Source organism: Heliconius melpomene, chromosome 19 (assembly GCF_056956725.1).
Source record: "Heliconius melpomene rosina isolate 202511_hmr_F chromosome 19, ASM5695672v1, whole genome shotgun sequence".
Classification (NCBI taxonomy): Eukaryota; Metazoa; Arthropoda; class Insecta; order Lepidoptera; family Nymphalidae; genus Heliconius; species Heliconius melpomene.
The window spans coordinates 3,860,634-3,877,980 of NC_140407.1; the positions used below are offsets into that span (position 1 = coordinate 3,860,634).

Below are 17,347 nucleotides of genomic sequence, written 5' to 3' on the forward strand. Positions count from 1 at the left end.
TAAAGATGAATTTTAATTTGAGAACTGTTTCAAGCGAACAAATTTTGGAAAAATGGTGAGATATTTAATTTATATAATATTTCCATTTTTAATTAACATTTTAAATATATTTTTGTTATTTATAATCTTATTTTGCAAACTTAATTACTTTTTTATATTTAAAATTTCTAAAAGCTTTTAAGCAGATTTTTTAAAAAAATTTTTCTTCTTTAAAGCTATTGAATATTCAATAATTTTGAGATAACATTTTAAATGTTAACATTTTCTTATTTCACGTTTAATAATTATAGTCATAGTCCATATTTAAAATAAACTAAAATAAATATTCTGTGGGCATCGTGGTCTGACACGGAGTGTCTCAAAAATTGGCTAGTGCGGGGGGAACAGAGTGTTTTCACAATAGTTTCCCTCTATAATATATAGAACACGTGAGCTTAAAAAATAAACTTTTTATTTTGAAGTTTAGATAAAAAATTGTACTTCCAATACAAAAAGATAAATTTTAAAACGTTTTAAAAAGATGTATATAAATATAACAAATAAAAATATAAACATTGTGTCTCCTGGTCGTTGAACTTTTAGCCTAGTGCGAGATGCAAGCTTGTTCTTGGGTTATGTTCTCCTGGTAGGGTTGATACCTACTGTGAAATGTCTTGCATTCCTAGTCTATTTATGTATAAACCACAGATAATATAAATAAGTACAAAATGAAATTGCTATTTTTAAATTTAGAATTAAATGTCTCATTTTCGCTTTTTTAAATTTTTATGATATTTAAATATTTTTACAATAAAAAAATATAATAAAACGCAACATAATAAACATATTTTGAGCTCTTTATATATTTTTTTTATTGTAAGAAAAAGATCGTTATAGTTCTTTTAAACAATAATATCACATTTATTATTTTCATTCAGTTTAGTTCTGTGTCACTTCGCCAATGTCATGTATGGATAACATACGAAGGAGATTGTGTGAAAGAAAATAGATAATATATACAATAAGAAAATACAACACAGCAGGGTAGGCAGAGGGAATCTAGGGTTAAGATACTCCGTTCCCCATTTGCCACCGAATTCTGGAGGTTGTGCGTGTTGAGTGGCGGAGCTCACCGTCGCACTATGCTTCGTTACCAGAGTGAAGATATGAAAATATTACATATTTAGTTCATCGAGTCGGAATCAAGCCCATATTTGTCGCGTTTAGTGTCACATGCTTGTGCCCCTGAGTAATAACGACCTGCCTTGTTATAATAAATAAATAATGAATTATATTATATACAAATTTACTAAAATTATTAAAAATAATAATGATTCAGTTGTCATATAATTTTATACCTAAACTGAGAAAATTTTAAAATGACTCATAAAACATATAGAAATAATGAACCGGCAACACTAAAGAAAATTCTAAGTTGGTGCAGTCCACTCGGTATCTCATGTCAGCTTGCACGGTATCTTGCTTTATCGTCGTTTTTAGCTATCGGGAACACCACAACTGGTCGGTGTACGGCCTAAAGACAGATTGTGATAGCATGAAAGTAATTTGCCTATATTATAGCTAAATATTTTATAATAGCAGTATGAAATTCTTCATCTCAAAAAGAAATTAATAAAAATTTTTTTTGTAGATATGTTCATAGCACGCCTTCGTTGTAGTAGGAAATAGACGATACGTGATTAATATGGCCCATTTATTCATTTATTTTAACATTTACACTTAGTAAGTAAAAAATGCTACGTATAATGGGTTAATAAAAATTAAAAATATAGAATTTTTTTTTTTACTTATATACTATTAAAAACACGCCAGTAGTGGTTTAAAAAAATGCATTTAGAGATAGGTATAAAAAAAACACCTAGAGCTCTGGTTTTGCATAAAGAAGATATTCTCCCTTAGAGATTATCATCATGATTATGACGATGGAATTGAACTTAAGAGGCGAGAAAAATTTAGAGGTTCTTTCGAAAAAAAAAAACTAAACTTAAAACTACTTGAATGTGACAAACCAATTCAAAGATAAGGTAAACTGTGTGTAAATATAATTTCTTATGTAATAGTGTGGACTTTAATTTTACTATGCCAGCCAGTACATGCAGTACAGATTACTACAAAATGAGCGTGTTTATTTTATCACGTGTTTTTCCGGTTGGAATATATCGATAAGCTGTTTATTGCATACGATATTGACTAGTTTCTAATCATTTCCACCTGTTCGTTTATATATTTTATGAATGTACTAGTGAGAAAATATTCTAGACATCGCTGTGATAAAACAAAATTTAAGGATGATAATGTTGCTGTTTTAACACGCCGGCCATTTTAATATAATTTATTTCAGTTTTAAATGGATTTAAATAAATATGTATTAGTACTAACGTACCATACGACCATATAATATGTATGTATAAATACATTTTTAATTCTTGTCAATAGTAGCAGACTGCTGCTAGTAGCATTTTATCTTTTATCTATGAGATAATGATTATTTACATATTAACATTAAAAATGTTAAAATTGTAACACATTTATAAATAAATAGTTATTTAATATAATAATCAAGAAAATTTTTAAAAATTACAGGTAAATGATATTCTTAAGTAAACAATATTAAAACAAGTATAAACTTACACATTGCATTATTCAAGAGTCAGTAAGTTATTTAATTTGTATTCAATTGACGTTATTTTAGGCGCGAACGAACTCTTTCATTTCTTTTTTTTTTCAATAAGGAAATGCAAGGTTTAAGAAACGGACCTGTCTGGCTGGTTATGTTTTAAATGTATAAATATATAATGTATGTAATACACAATCTGATGAACACACCGTTTAACTTTTTGTTTTATTAAATACATAATAACATAAATTTGAATAACAATAATTATAACAAAAGTTGCGTTTTTTTTTTTCGATATCTTCAGCGTCCATAAGAGAACCATGATGAAAAAACGTTTCATTTTTCACTTCTCGTCCATTTTAAAGACAATTTTTTTCTAATATGATTATTATATTTAATTAAATATTTTTAACGTAATCATTCCTTCCAGTGCCGATGCTTTTGAAATTTACTTAAATGCTTCCAAATGCGACCTAAACTAATAACAAATAAAATATTTTATAGTCTGTATTAGAAAAACAAAACATACATTGATATATAATTGCTATCTGTAACTTCTTTATTTTTTTTATAAGAGTAAAAAAATATATTAAAATGTATACGCGAACGAGAGTTCATGTACTAGGCTGGCATAAGATGAAGAGAGAGATATACGGCAACAAGTTGCATCCAGCACTTCTAAGGTAATGTACACACACATGAATAAATGTTTAATTGTTATAAGTATCTCTTTCTAATTGCCTTGAACTTACTATGTTGTAATAAAAATATTGTTTTATTCACATTATTTTACATCATAAATAAGTAGCCGGAAAAATATATAATTGCAACACTATGGTCTATGTATAATATATATTTTATTAATCATATTTATATAATTTATTATAAGTTCCTTTTTTAAACTAAAAATATATATATATACTCTTAATAAAAGATAATACAAATTCTTTTTATTTTATAACAGGAAGTGAAAAATAAGCGGAGATTCCATTCAACTTCATACGAGTACCTTGTATTGGGCAACATAGTTTTATCCAGTAATTACATCTCGGGGGTCTCGATTTTTAAGTCGAATCAAAATACATAATGCAACTTTATATTGAATATTTATGTTAATATTGCTATAAAATGTTTCATTTCTAAGCAACTCGGAAGTGACGATTGAGCTCACTAACGCAAGTGAGTTATCAACATTTCTCACGCTCAGTCTCCATTAGTGTGCGTGTCGATGTGTGTGTGTTATCTGTCGCGGCTGTGTGTGTTAGCTGAGAAGACCGAGGTTGTTCAACTTGTGGCCTAGTAAACTCCGACGTACCTATATTATATTTATACGCTGACATTGCAGACTTTAATTAATAATTATGCGCTGTATGCGAGCTAGTGATTTATGTTCGAAAATAAATGATTGTGTGGTTTTGCTCATCTTTTTAAGGAACAAAGATAAATGATGACAAACAGCACGCTTTAGTTAGATGTTTGCAGCAGCAGATGCCAGTTCCTGGTTAGTAACTACCGAGTATATTGTGTAATGTATTTTTAAGCTTTTTGCTAAAGTAATGTAACTTTGTAAATATATACCTGCCTAGATACCAGAATAGAAAGATTTTTTGCTTATAGTTTTTATTTAATATTTGATATATGCATATAGATATATACAATGGATATTTTTTCATTTGACCGTTTAAGTTAGTAGCATAGTAAGGATGAAGTGAAATGCAATTACAAATATACACGTATGTAGTTGCATATATATTAAATTAAAATGAAATTAAAATAAAACAAATCGGAATCTTAAATGGCACTTAAAAAACAAAATTTAATATCCACAATAAGGATATGCTTGAAGTATGACTCAGATGCACATTACCATTTAAATTTAAACTTAAAGCTTTCATATGTTATCGAAAGACTAATCTTTTTATCTAAAATTTTTGAAACATTCAACTAATACCAATATAAATTCGTATATATAAGTAATATTCTAACATCATTCGATAAAGATCAAAATTAATTGTTACAGGTTGCGGACAAGTGTAGGTGGTTCCACGAATCCAATGCGACAACAGTCACGTAAGCTTTTGGGCACACGTTTTTTGAATTATCTTTTTACTTGGATGATTTTTGCATGACAAACAAAATAAAAATATAAACTTCAAGAAATTGAAAATATATATATGGAATCATTATATAATATTTTTTTTTAAATATAAAAGACAAATCAAACGAGCTTTTAGGGTATCACCATAATAGAATCAGTAAAATAAATGAAGGCATATTTTTTATCGTTATATTACAAAAAAATCTTCTTATGTATAATTTTTACAAGCGTAATTTATTTTTATCTGTATCATTTATTTTACTCACAAATATATGAATATTTTTATAAACATTAATGTTTACTTTTTTGCTTGGCAACAGTCATATCTAAAAACTCTATAAAAATATATATAATAACTATACATTATCGTATGAAAATGTATTATTATTCTTAATAAAGATATAAAAAAATAATTAAAAATACAATTTTACATCAAACTTATTATTTATTTACATACATGATTAAAAAATATATATTAATTCAAAATTTCCTAACGCCATCTATCTTCGAGTAGATGACCTAAGAAAATGTTGATAATTTTGTGCAAACAGTGTTGTGCCATAATAAAGCAATTAAATTGCTTGAGTTAAGAGGAGAGCTATATCTTGTTCATTTTATTGGCTTGTCGGGATTCGCATTATAAATTGGGCAACCTTATTCTGGATCGTCTCTATAATTTTTTACAAGCAAAATAAATATAGTTGGTAGACTTTTTGTAAGCAGGCATTTATTTTTATATGCTACATTAAAATTTAAACATTTGTTTTATTTTTATTGATTTTACGAGTAACTTTCCTAAAAGAAAATCTTTAAAATTCATTGATCTCTGTATTGCAATCTTAAGGATGTATTAAAACATCTTCTACCTGAACTGATTTAATATTCATCTAGTATATTAATTTCGGTCTTTTAAAAAAATCTTTTACTAAAACTTTATAAAAACGCGAGGTGAGACTTTGTATAGGTAGCGAATTCGAGTGAATTTCAGAATAGGGGTGCTCGGTTGAATGACCTCTTAGTTTTCGGTGTGTACGGCGTTAGAATTGATAAGTGATGTCTAGAAATATATATCAGGGCTCATTTTAAATACACGCGCTGGTTTTCTACAAAAAAAAAATTGTAAAATATTAGAAAATACTTTAAAATATTTGCATTTAAAAGATTTATAAATTATGAGTTCTAATACTTGTGATTTTTTTTCAAAGAAATTTCATCAAAATGGTTATTAAAATTATACAATATAATTAAACTACTGTATAATGGCGAGTAATTTATTCATATATCAGTGAAGTGAAGAAACTTCACTAAATCAGCTCTTGCTTGAACCTGAATTCAGTATAAGTAAGATTGCTCAGTACAAATTTCATAATTTCGAATCATTGACTTATTTCTTGACTTCAGACAATTAAATCTATGAATTTCTTCAAATAAAAAAATATGCAAATACCAAATAACTGGTATCCGCACAACATGGTATTAAAAAAATCCATTTTTATGTATTATTTATTATTTTAATTTCTTTTTTTATATATGATTACCAAAATTATAATATTTTTGGTTATTTTACTTTTTAGTGTTTTTTTAATGTATTTAATCATCGTCATGAATAAAATGTTACATAGATAAAAAACAACTTATAATAGAATTTCATCACTACGTTTCAGTGATCATCTATAAAGACATAAAGCCTATAACAATTCAAAATATCTAGTGGTTATATTTAAGGTGCGTTTGGATCAAGCAATTGACAATTGACTACTGAATGAATAAGATTTACAAGAAGTTAATTCTACATCAAATTCAATTACCGAGGTGTCCAGTATAAAAAAAAACGAACGTATAATCAGCTAACTAGCTTTTGATTGTTTCCTCAAGTGATGCACTTTATAATTACACTTTTTATTACTAATTGCCAAAAGCAGTCTTTGCCGGTTGGCAGGTGCTAAGGGAGGGGGCTAGGACGGCCGTCGAACTTTGCAAGACAATGACACATGCAAAAAGACGTATCTACATAATATAATAACAAGCAAGTTTGTACCTTACGCCCTTCAAATAGAAATTTATATCAAAACATTGCGGAAGTGGGATCATTGAGCTTGGAGCAATTTAATCATCCATAATAAAACGTGACAAGTGCAATTTTGATTTTTATTTAAATTTAAACTTTGTTTTGTTGTGTTTTAGTTTGTTTTTGTTTGTATTGTGAGTAGACGTGGTTAGGCGGCAGATACTTCCTGGTCGGTCTCATCAATTAGTCGATTGGTTTGCTAATTTGTCAGGAAACGGGGGCAGCTCGCTCACGCGCGTCCTAACCTCATGATTCACGATCAGATGTGGATTTGGTGTGAGGTTCAAAAATATAACCTGTTAAAGGTCAATACAACCCTAAAACCACGTAAAAAGATTACATGTATTTTCACGACAGTATAAATTAACTATATTATACTTCTATACATTTATATCTAGCTTTCAACTAAAATATAAATATCGACAAAAGATTATCTTATAACTTATAGATATTTATAATTTTAAATATAATCTCAGTTACGATAGTTGGTCTACTTGATTTATCTGAAGAGTAATTTTTATATGAGAGATAAGTAAAATAAGTTAGTGTAGATTTTGTCTATGTCCCTTTGTGCTGCCATTTTATTGTGAATATTTATATAGTTTTAAAGTAGAATCTGCATTACTAAAAGCAATAATTTTACAATTATAAAAAAATATAATGTATGAAATAAAATGACTGTGGAAAGTTACAAATATTCTTAACATTTATTAAACAAGGAAAGGAAGATTTGTTATTTTAAAATACCGTAACACTTTTCTATTGCATTAAGAAACATCAAAACAAAAGGGCTTGTGTCGAAAGTCGACACATTTCGTTCAACGTGCTTACCTTGTTTTGCACATTGTTTTGAAATAGGAAAAAGGGATACTTACTGCGTAGATACTACGTCACGTTATACCGTCCACGTCGCGTAGACTTGTCCACGATTGTAGTGAGTTCAAATCTGAATTAGGGAATTTTCATTTACATAAACTTTGGTGGGTTTTGGTCATTTAATGTCTAATGTTTTTAAAGAGAGAAATGGAGGACTGTTTAATGTATCATCAAATTGTCTCTGGGAATTAGAAATTAGTGAAGATTAATAAAGATATATTTGACTTTTACCTACATACATTCCTATATTTATATATAGATTTTATAAAAATTTACATTAATACTTATTGAATATAATATATATTATAATACATAATTACGTGTCCGTGTATGTATATTATTTTTATTTCTTTGTAGTTATCTGTTAATGTAATGGTAGGAATTTTCTAGGCTTGATATAATAGGGCAAATGTTTATGCAGTCTTCACATAAAGGGTTTAGTGTCGAAAGTGTCCACATTTCGGTCCACGTGATCGGGACCGTGTACAAACACCGTTAGTGAGCCAGGGAATGACCGTTTGACTTAATTCGACTGAATTTCACCCATTTGAATTTATAAGTGATCTCCTGCAACCATGTATTATTTATTTCTGCATGGATGCATCTAATTGTAGCCTGTATTTAGGCTGAATGCATACGGTAGAGGGAATTAAGGGGTACGCCATATTTTTTAAATATATGTAGGTATATCATATAGAAAAGGTATAAGATTTTTTTAAAAATAAATATCGGGCAAATCGAATGATAGAGGTTATCAACGAATAATTTTATACGAAGAAATAATTTCATCGAGATGCTGTGTGATTAATTGCTTAAAATTCAAAAAAATATATATATATAAGTAGTTATTATGCATACTTAAATTAAAATGTGCTATGAATTTTAACGCCCATTGCAATGTTGTATTTTCAATCTAACATTTAAAACTAAAAATAATTTACATTTCTTAGCTATTTTTTATTTTATTTTAAACAAAATATTGCTATAGAAGTATTTAGAGGTTGAGTTTATAATTAAATAAATAAATATTATGGATTGCTCAAACCTCAGTTTACGTCCTAAGACTTAAAATAAAAAATAAAAAAAAAAGTTATTCGAACCATAAATTTGAGTATGTGCAAAAATCTTGACAATTTTTTTCTAGAATTTTCTACGATAAAGTAATTTATGGGCTACATTTTAGATATTTTAATAAGACCTAATGCGTGTACGTTAATGCTTTTAAAATTATTTTTTTTCCACCGTGTGAGTGACCTGTCACGTTGCTAACCACGTTGTATATTCGGACGTACTGACGTACAATTTAAATTCGATATTTTTGTATTTTAAATCGATGTACTTGAATAAGTGTATGCATAATATTATTTGTACGGTAAAAATAGATTTTTCATTTTAAAAAATGATTAATGTACCTAATTATACGATTTAATTGATATCGATTATCAATAACTTCACAATTTACAAGTATCAATCTTAGTTTCTTAATTTCTTATCAATCTTATCTTCTTATTTAGCCTGTTCGTATCTACAGCTACAAGTAAGCCTCCTAGCCTTGGTTGCTGGTCGAAGGGATATCTCTGGAAGGGAAGGAGGAGGGAGGTATACTGTAACATCAATTTCTAATTTTATTTTTTAATACTATTATTGCATGCTTTTTTTAATTATTATTATTTTATTATTTATTCTATTTTAAAGTTTTTTTTTTGTAATGCACTCATTTTGGTCATAGTAATTTATGAATGGACGCTTGTGCTTGTGAGGCGGGCGTTAATAACTGCCACACATTTTGTTAACTTATGCGGTTATTATCGTTATAAATTGTTTTTTTTGTTATTTTGTTTATAAATAAATTATATTATTATATTATTATTTAAATTTATTTGAAGCTTAAGTTAAACTTTACTAATTTCAGAGGAAAATTGTGCCATTCAACAGAATTCTTTAAATATTTCATATAAAAATGGCACAGGATGGTTTCTAAATATTGAAATTGAATGGTTCTGTACTTAAAATACACGTAAACAGACATACAATGAAACTGAATATTTATCATTTAATATGCTAAAAATATTTCATCGACTAGCGTCAAACTGTGATGACGTTTATCTTAGCATATTCTGGATATTTTTTTCCTATCTAGAATAAACTTTACATGTATTGCCATTGATTCACTTAACCTTCAATACTAATCGTTATTATTGTTTTGTAAAAAATGTTTCATTTTTAATTTAAAACAAGTAATTGTAATAAAATTATTTTATTTATCGAACATATATACATAAGTGAAGTAATTTGTGGTTTGAATACTTGAATGGCCATAATAATTACAAATAATTGAAGCGAATGATTAATTTAAAAGTGTTCAGCGTTTGTCATATTGTTTTTATAATCAACTAGTCCAAGGGCAGCGTAAATGTCTCTACCTACAGTGAATAATTAATGGAATTTAAATTATATATTTAATATTATATTTGAATTTAAGAACTTTTGAATGATTTAGAAAATTCTTAAAAAATATTTAACCTTTTAAGCCAACCTTTTGAAAAATTCAAAATCAGTTTAAATTATTTTTCAAGAAAATGAATTTGAAATTATCCATTTCATGTAATACACTAAATGTGTCGAAGACAAAGTACATGGCCTGCGGGAGCCGGGACTCGAGCACCATCCTTATAGGTCCTGAGCCAGCCGTTAAGTCGGAGAAGTTCAGGTACCTTGGATCCGTTATGCACGAGTCTGGAAGCATCGACCACGATGCCCATGGCCGGACAAGCGCTGCCTGGGCCAAATGGCGGGAGGTCACTGGTGTGGTCTGCGACCGCAGAATACCGCCCAAGCTCAAGGGGCTGATATACAAGAGCATCGTCATCATCGTTTATACGGCAGCGAATGTTGGCCAGCACTATCTCGGCACACTCTGGAGCTTTACGTCACGGAAATGAAGATGCTGAGGTGGATGTGCGGCGTAACGCGGTCTGACCGCATACGCAACACATTCATTCGAGGTAGTCTTGGGGTCCGTGACGTAGCGGATAAGCTCCAAGAGCGTCGTTTGAGATGGTTTGGCCACGTTACGCGCCGGCCTAAGAACTATGTCGGACGCAAGTGCCTTGCTATACCAGTTCCTGGGGCGCGACCTCCCGGACGCCCAAGGAAGCGCTGGTTGGATGTCGTGATGCAGGACATGAGAGCCAATGGTCTAACCACCGAGGACGCAAAAGATCGTGCAAAGTGGAGTAGGTTAAGTAGGAAGGCAGACCCTGGTAATAGCCGGGATTAATGCCAGGAAGAAGAAGAAGAAGAAGACACTCGTATATCTGACTTTTTGTGTACCTACGACATAAATTGAAAGTAAATAATCTTTTTTTAGGTTCACACTGTATCTCGAACAAAGCAGGGTAGTAGGTAGAGGGAACATGGAAACGTAGTGTTAAGACATTCCCTTCAAATTAAGACTTTTCCGTTTTCCATTGTCTCCCGAGGTCTGAAAACATTGCGTGTTGAGTGGCGGAACTCACTCACTTTGCCACCGACACCAGACTTTGGACACTAGAGCAAAGAAACGACCATATTTATAAATATTTCATTTCCTCGAGTGGGAGTCAAACCCACAGCCTGTCGCTATTACAATCACACGCTTGCGATCCTGCACCACGACTGGCCCCAGATAAATAATCTAAAAGCAATATTAATCAATATGTATATAATATAAGTGTAAGAACGTCCTAAACTTAATATCATGCATCCTGTTATTGCACAATTGATACATTATGTATTGTCTAATACAAGACAAACGTCGGTTTCAATACGCAAACGAATAGCTTAAGAGGTTGTTGGCAGGCATATGAAATATCTATACATTTTCAGCAGCCATTTACTATTCTGTTCTTTATATTACTATTTGTGTTATATTTGTAAAATATAACAGTTATTACAACTGCGTTTATGTTTGTCGATATACATTTTTATAATTAATATCTTTTAGTATCTTTTACTTAGTTAAAAAAAGGTTTTGTGGTTTTATTTTTGAAAAGTAGTGTTGCGGCGAGATATATATATATATATATATATATATATATATATATATATATATATATTTATTTCTTATCTGTGCAATCTTTCTCCTTATTAAGATTTAATATGTACTCAATGATATTAAATATTGCTATTTCTATATATTATGTTATTTATATCTGCGACAATATATTTAATATTACGAGTGTTTAATTATTAATATTTTTTTTACAAGAAAAATAAAATTCTTATCATTAAGGTTTAAATTATTTAAATATATTTTTATACAAAAAAAAACCAAATTGTAAATTAGTTTTCAGCAGCAAAGTCACCCATAACGAGTAGTCCATATGAAATGTATTTTATAAAAATAACAAAACTAGCTAATTCACGTGAGGTGATCCGAAAATCCTCTGACGTTAGTCGGGCGAGGTATTAATTCAGGATCTGAAAAGGTCGATATTTGTGTTCGAGCTACAAGGATATGCTGTCACGTGGTAGTAGACCTTGACGTTTTATGATAAATAAGGGAGAGTGTACATTGAAAATAAATTTTAAAAACCATTCTAACTTTTAAAAATATATAAAATGTTATATTTAAAGAGGCGCTATATTTTTATATTACCTATTCAAATCTATATATATAAAATCGAAAGGTCACTCACTCATCACGAAATCTCAGAAACTACATGTGCTAGAAATCTCAAATTTTGCATAGGAGTTACTTATAGGACTGAAGGTGCTCGCTAAGACGGGAATTTGCAATATTCGACTTCTAAGGGGTTGTTTTTGGGGTCGAAAGTTTGTATGAAACTTCGTTATACTACAAATGCTAGGAGTCTCAAATTTTGCATAGACGTCACTAGGACGTAGCCATGGAGACAGAAATTAATAATAACATAGTTCACGCGGGTGTAACCGCGACCGGACCGCTAGTACTTAATACAAACGAAACAATTCTACTAAGATTCTTTTCAATTCTAATAAGAAAGGCCAATTCTAAGGATATATCTTACTAGGAATTATAAATCGGAAAAATTTTACCATTTTGTGTTTAAATATGTTTTTTTACATAAAAATAACAGAATAATTAATTAAAATTATTATTTCCACAATAAAATTATTTAGAAACGGTTCCTAGCTTTCTCTAAAATACAGTATAGATTCAATTATATTGCCCTCAATTAGGTATCCCTTATACCTAATTGAGGAAATTATTAGGAAAATATTAGGAAGCAATTGTGAAATATGTGAGATACAATGCACAAAGTTGCTGGTGTTATCGACTTTCTTTTATAATGTAAGGGAAATATTTTTCTGTCTTTTTCTTTAAAACATTTGATTACCGGGATACCGTTTCTCCGAAAGCACAATTATTCCGTCTTGTTGAGTTTTACTGAAGGTCAAAGATAAAGAACAGAATATTTTATCACTAGACTTCCTCAGTCTCATGAAAAACTGAAGATGAATTACAACCAATGAAAATAAAGAAAGATTCCTTGAAGAAATTCACTATGAATCATGTACGTCCATGTCTCTTTTACAATACTTTTCATTTCTCTGTTTGTTTATAGTGGGCATTTATTATAATGGTATTCTGAAAGTCAGTAGCATCGTATTGTAATTTCATATATGATATTTTTACATTTATATTCGAATAATAACACCTTAGTGTACGCTTCAACACGTGTTGTATACGGTTTTATATATGCGTATTTATAGATTTCACTTATAGCTTCTCCATATGAGCCATCGGGAAGAAAAGTAATTTTTTGATAAAGCTCTTGTACACAGGTCATTTCACAATATGATTGGATTAATCGTCTATTTTTTATAGTTAAAATAAAAAGTTTTTAGTTAAAATTAATCCTCTTATTTGAATTATATTACTAATATCTTATTAAAAATTAAAGGCTATTTACAATAATTACATTTTCAGCAACTTTTTTAAAATTGTTATTATTGTAACATAAATTTATTATATTCGATTTTTACCATTCCTTTTTAGTGGCACATGATAAAAGGCAAGGTAAATATAGAACTTAGTAAGTATTTAAGTCTAGCTAATAAGATTTTACACATTGATTATAAGTATAATCATTCTAACAAGCCTTGCTCACTATACTAAGTCTTAGTCGAAATAAATAGATATTAAGGAAGTAGTAGTAGTAGTAGATCTCTTTATAGAATTGCATGAGCTTAGCTGATTAATTCCGCAATGAAGAGATACACCGAATGGTAGGTACTAGCGAGAATGTCACGGTGAGAATGAAGAAGAACGTGCTCAGTTGGTTTGGGCACGTCGAACGAATGAGTGATGAAAGAATAGCAAAAAAGTTTTATGAAAAAAAAGTGTGCAGTAAGAGTTGTAAGGTGAGGTTGACCTTCGAAAACACAGTATCAAAGATACTGGAGGAAGGTCACCTAAGAAGCATGATGATGATAGTAGACGAGGTGTAAGAGATATGCGGAGACCGTAGTGTTTGGCGCTTTTGTCTTTACTTCTCTCTGACCGCTAAGGATTATAGCGTGAAGCTAAGTATATTTAAATAAGATTTTTTGGTCAATTGCCTCTATTAATGATATGTAGGTAACTGAATATGAGTCTGTCCTGTCCTGTCTTTGCTTCGACACGTGACCATCCCCGCGGATATAAAATGAATATTATCCTTGTTTTCCTTTGCGGTCCCCACAGGTATGTGCTTCATGAATACTTTGTTACGTATAAATGGAAAAATCGCTTAATATAACCTATGAAAAGGTAAGGTCGCGTCAAAGATTCGGTTTCTTCTATTTTTGTTACGACTGTTTCTTTGCCTTTATAACTCGATGAGGTAATAATTCGATAGCAACGATGATCCCAAATTCAATGTCAACTTATTTTAAATCTAAGAAATAGATAAATCAGCTTCACGCCGTATCCCGCATCACCGTATCACAGCAGGGTAGGCAGAGAGAACCTCGTGTTAAGATACTCGTTCTTCACTTTCTGCCGAATTCTGGAGTCATTGCGTGTTGAGTTGCAGAACTCAACGCAGCGCTTTGCCTCGTTACCAAAGTAAAGAATTAAAAATATTTAATATTTCATTAGCTCGAGTAGGAATCGAACCCACAGTAGGCTGTGGGTCTCACGGATGGTCTCAAATTAAATGAAAAACTTAAAAATCATTATGATACGATCGAGAATTTCCGAATATCGATATTTTTGTTGTTAACAAGACTAGAATATTTAAATATCGAATAATTTAGCTATTATTAATCTGTGTACAAACATGTCGTTTAGTATATTCATGACATGTCGTTTCGTTGCATACGCAATTTCCAAAGGGGTCATGTAGAGATAAATTTTAATAAATCACCACAATTCCCTACATTGTTTATTGTGAAACAAACCTTCGGATTATAACTATTTATTTAAATTTAACTAAGTGTAATGATCCTACAAATATTTAGAGCGTGACGTTTGTTTTGACATCACTTACATAATGTAATTAGATACAATATTTACACCAAATTTCGATTTTTCTGGATTTTTTCGGATGATTTGCAGTTTCACTTTATTTTGTGTGATATTTTCTGGTAATCTAATAAATATTAATATTAGATTATTTTATACTAGCGGACGCGCGCAGCTTCGCTTGCGTATTTAAGGGTGAATTATAATAACCCATAAAACACGTGTTCAATGAAATATTTTTAAGAGTCTAAATTTCAAATTTTATAAAAATCGGTGGAGATTTAAAAATTTTTCCATACAAACTTTCAACCCCTTATTTGCCCCCTTAGGGAACGAATTCTAGAAAACCATGAAACATATGTTCAATCAAATATTTTTAAGAGTCTAAATATCAAATTTTATAAAAATTGGTGACGATTTAAAAAAAATCTATACAAACTTTCAACCCCTTATTTGCACCCTTAGGGGGAGAATTCTAGAAAACGATGAAACACGTGTTCAATTAAATACTTTTAAAAATCTAAATTTCAAATTTTATAAAAATCGGTGCCGATTTAAAAATTTTTCCATACAAACTTTGAACCCCTATTTCACCCCTTTAGGGTTAAAATTTTTCAAAATCCCTTCTTAGTGGATGTCCAGATTACAAAAGTAAACTTTTGTCCAAATTTAACGTTTCTACTATTAGCGGTTACGGCTGTGCGTGCGTCTTACCTCAGTCAGTGAGGACAAGTCCTTTTATATTTTTATATAGAGCACTAATAATATAATATTTAAAATTGAATTAAAATCACCATTACTAGACTATTCTTCAGAGTATATGGACTGCTGTTGAGATATTTTCGTTAAAACTTTAATATTTAAATTTTGTTAACAATTTTACAGAATAAGCAATTTTTAAAATATATCCTTAGAAATAGACTATTATGCTTAACAAGTTCAATTAGAATTAATCTGAAATTAAAACGGTGATGTAATTTAAATTTTTAAATAAAAATATCCATAATTTGGATTGCGCATGCATAAAATCTCCTATAATTCACACATACATACGTTTGTCTTTGTAATGTGACGTTGTTACATAACGCTCAGCTATTTTTAATTTCTAATCTATACCATTATACTTTTACATTGCAATGTGACATTCGCTCTCGGTTAACTTCCTTTGTAAGTGATTTCCTGAAAATTCATGTAAGATTTAACATTTAATGTGCTTATGTAATAAAAAAAATACGCGTGGAAAGAATTAATTTGTTCTTATTAAAGTGAGATATTTGAAAGTTAATGTTATGCTGAGTACGAGGGAGGAAAAAAGAGGCTGTCGAAGATTTGTAAAGATAAAGATTCATTAAATATAAGCACTAAAACTATTTATAATAAAATTTTTCAAATATGTTTTTATTGGTCGTTTTGAGTTTTTTGATTTAATTGATTCGTATAAAACTCTTCCGTTCCAGAGGTACTGATAGACAAAACACAACCAGAACTATGCGGCGTACAACGCTGAAATTTAGAATGTAGATTTTAGGGGATTATCTACAGGGAAATACTTATAGATTTCGTAAAATTCCTACGAGCACTGCAACTCGCTTAACTTAATCGTTAAGTAATAAATATTTGCTAAAAAATAAATTGTATTACACATTAATCATACATTTATAGCATCTTTTGACATATAGACTAAATACATGTTAAAAGCTAAATAGAAGGAGGATTTGTTACTTATTCTATCATTAATAATTCTCAAAGTATGTTAACATATTGCAATTCTATTGATCGTAATGCTTTTGTTGCAGCGGGCCCGAGGCAGGCTGCGCTCGCGCCGAAAGACAAGGTGGAAAAAAATTTACATGAATGACCATTATGTGTATACATGGTGTTCCTTTTGTGTTAAGTAATATTTTTTTATGATGTTATCTAAATATTTTATAATTAATTTGATTGTTTTAATCTTAGTTTTTAACTTAATTTCAGTTATTTTATAGAAATGAAAATATACATTATATTAATGAATTACTTAAGTTAAAATTGTATATAAAAATATATTTTTTTTTAATTTCTGGATTAGATCTAATGGATCATTCTGTATACGATGTTATGTGGCGCGGCGGTGGAGACAATGACAATGAGTACAAGAGATTATAATTCGCAAATCGACACGACCGCCCCGAAACACTAATGCGGTGCCACGCTACAGAAGTATTGGCAAGATGTGAT

At 29.7% G+C, this 17,347-nt stretch overlaps 1 long non-coding RNA gene across 1 annotated transcript; it reads left to right on the forward strand.

Annotated features, from left to right (window-relative positions):
• The first annotated feature begins 3,796 nt into the window (after positions 1 to 3,796).
• On the forward strand, positions 3,797 to 17,094 carry LOC146528392 (uncharacterized). Its single transcript, XR_014879072.1, has 3 exons — positions 3,797 to 4,118; positions 4,638 to 4,687; positions 16,927 to 17,094. It is a non-coding gene; the product is annotated as an uncharacterized LOC146528392 (long non-coding RNA).
• The last annotated feature ends 253 nt before the right edge of the window (positions 17,095 to 17,347 follow it).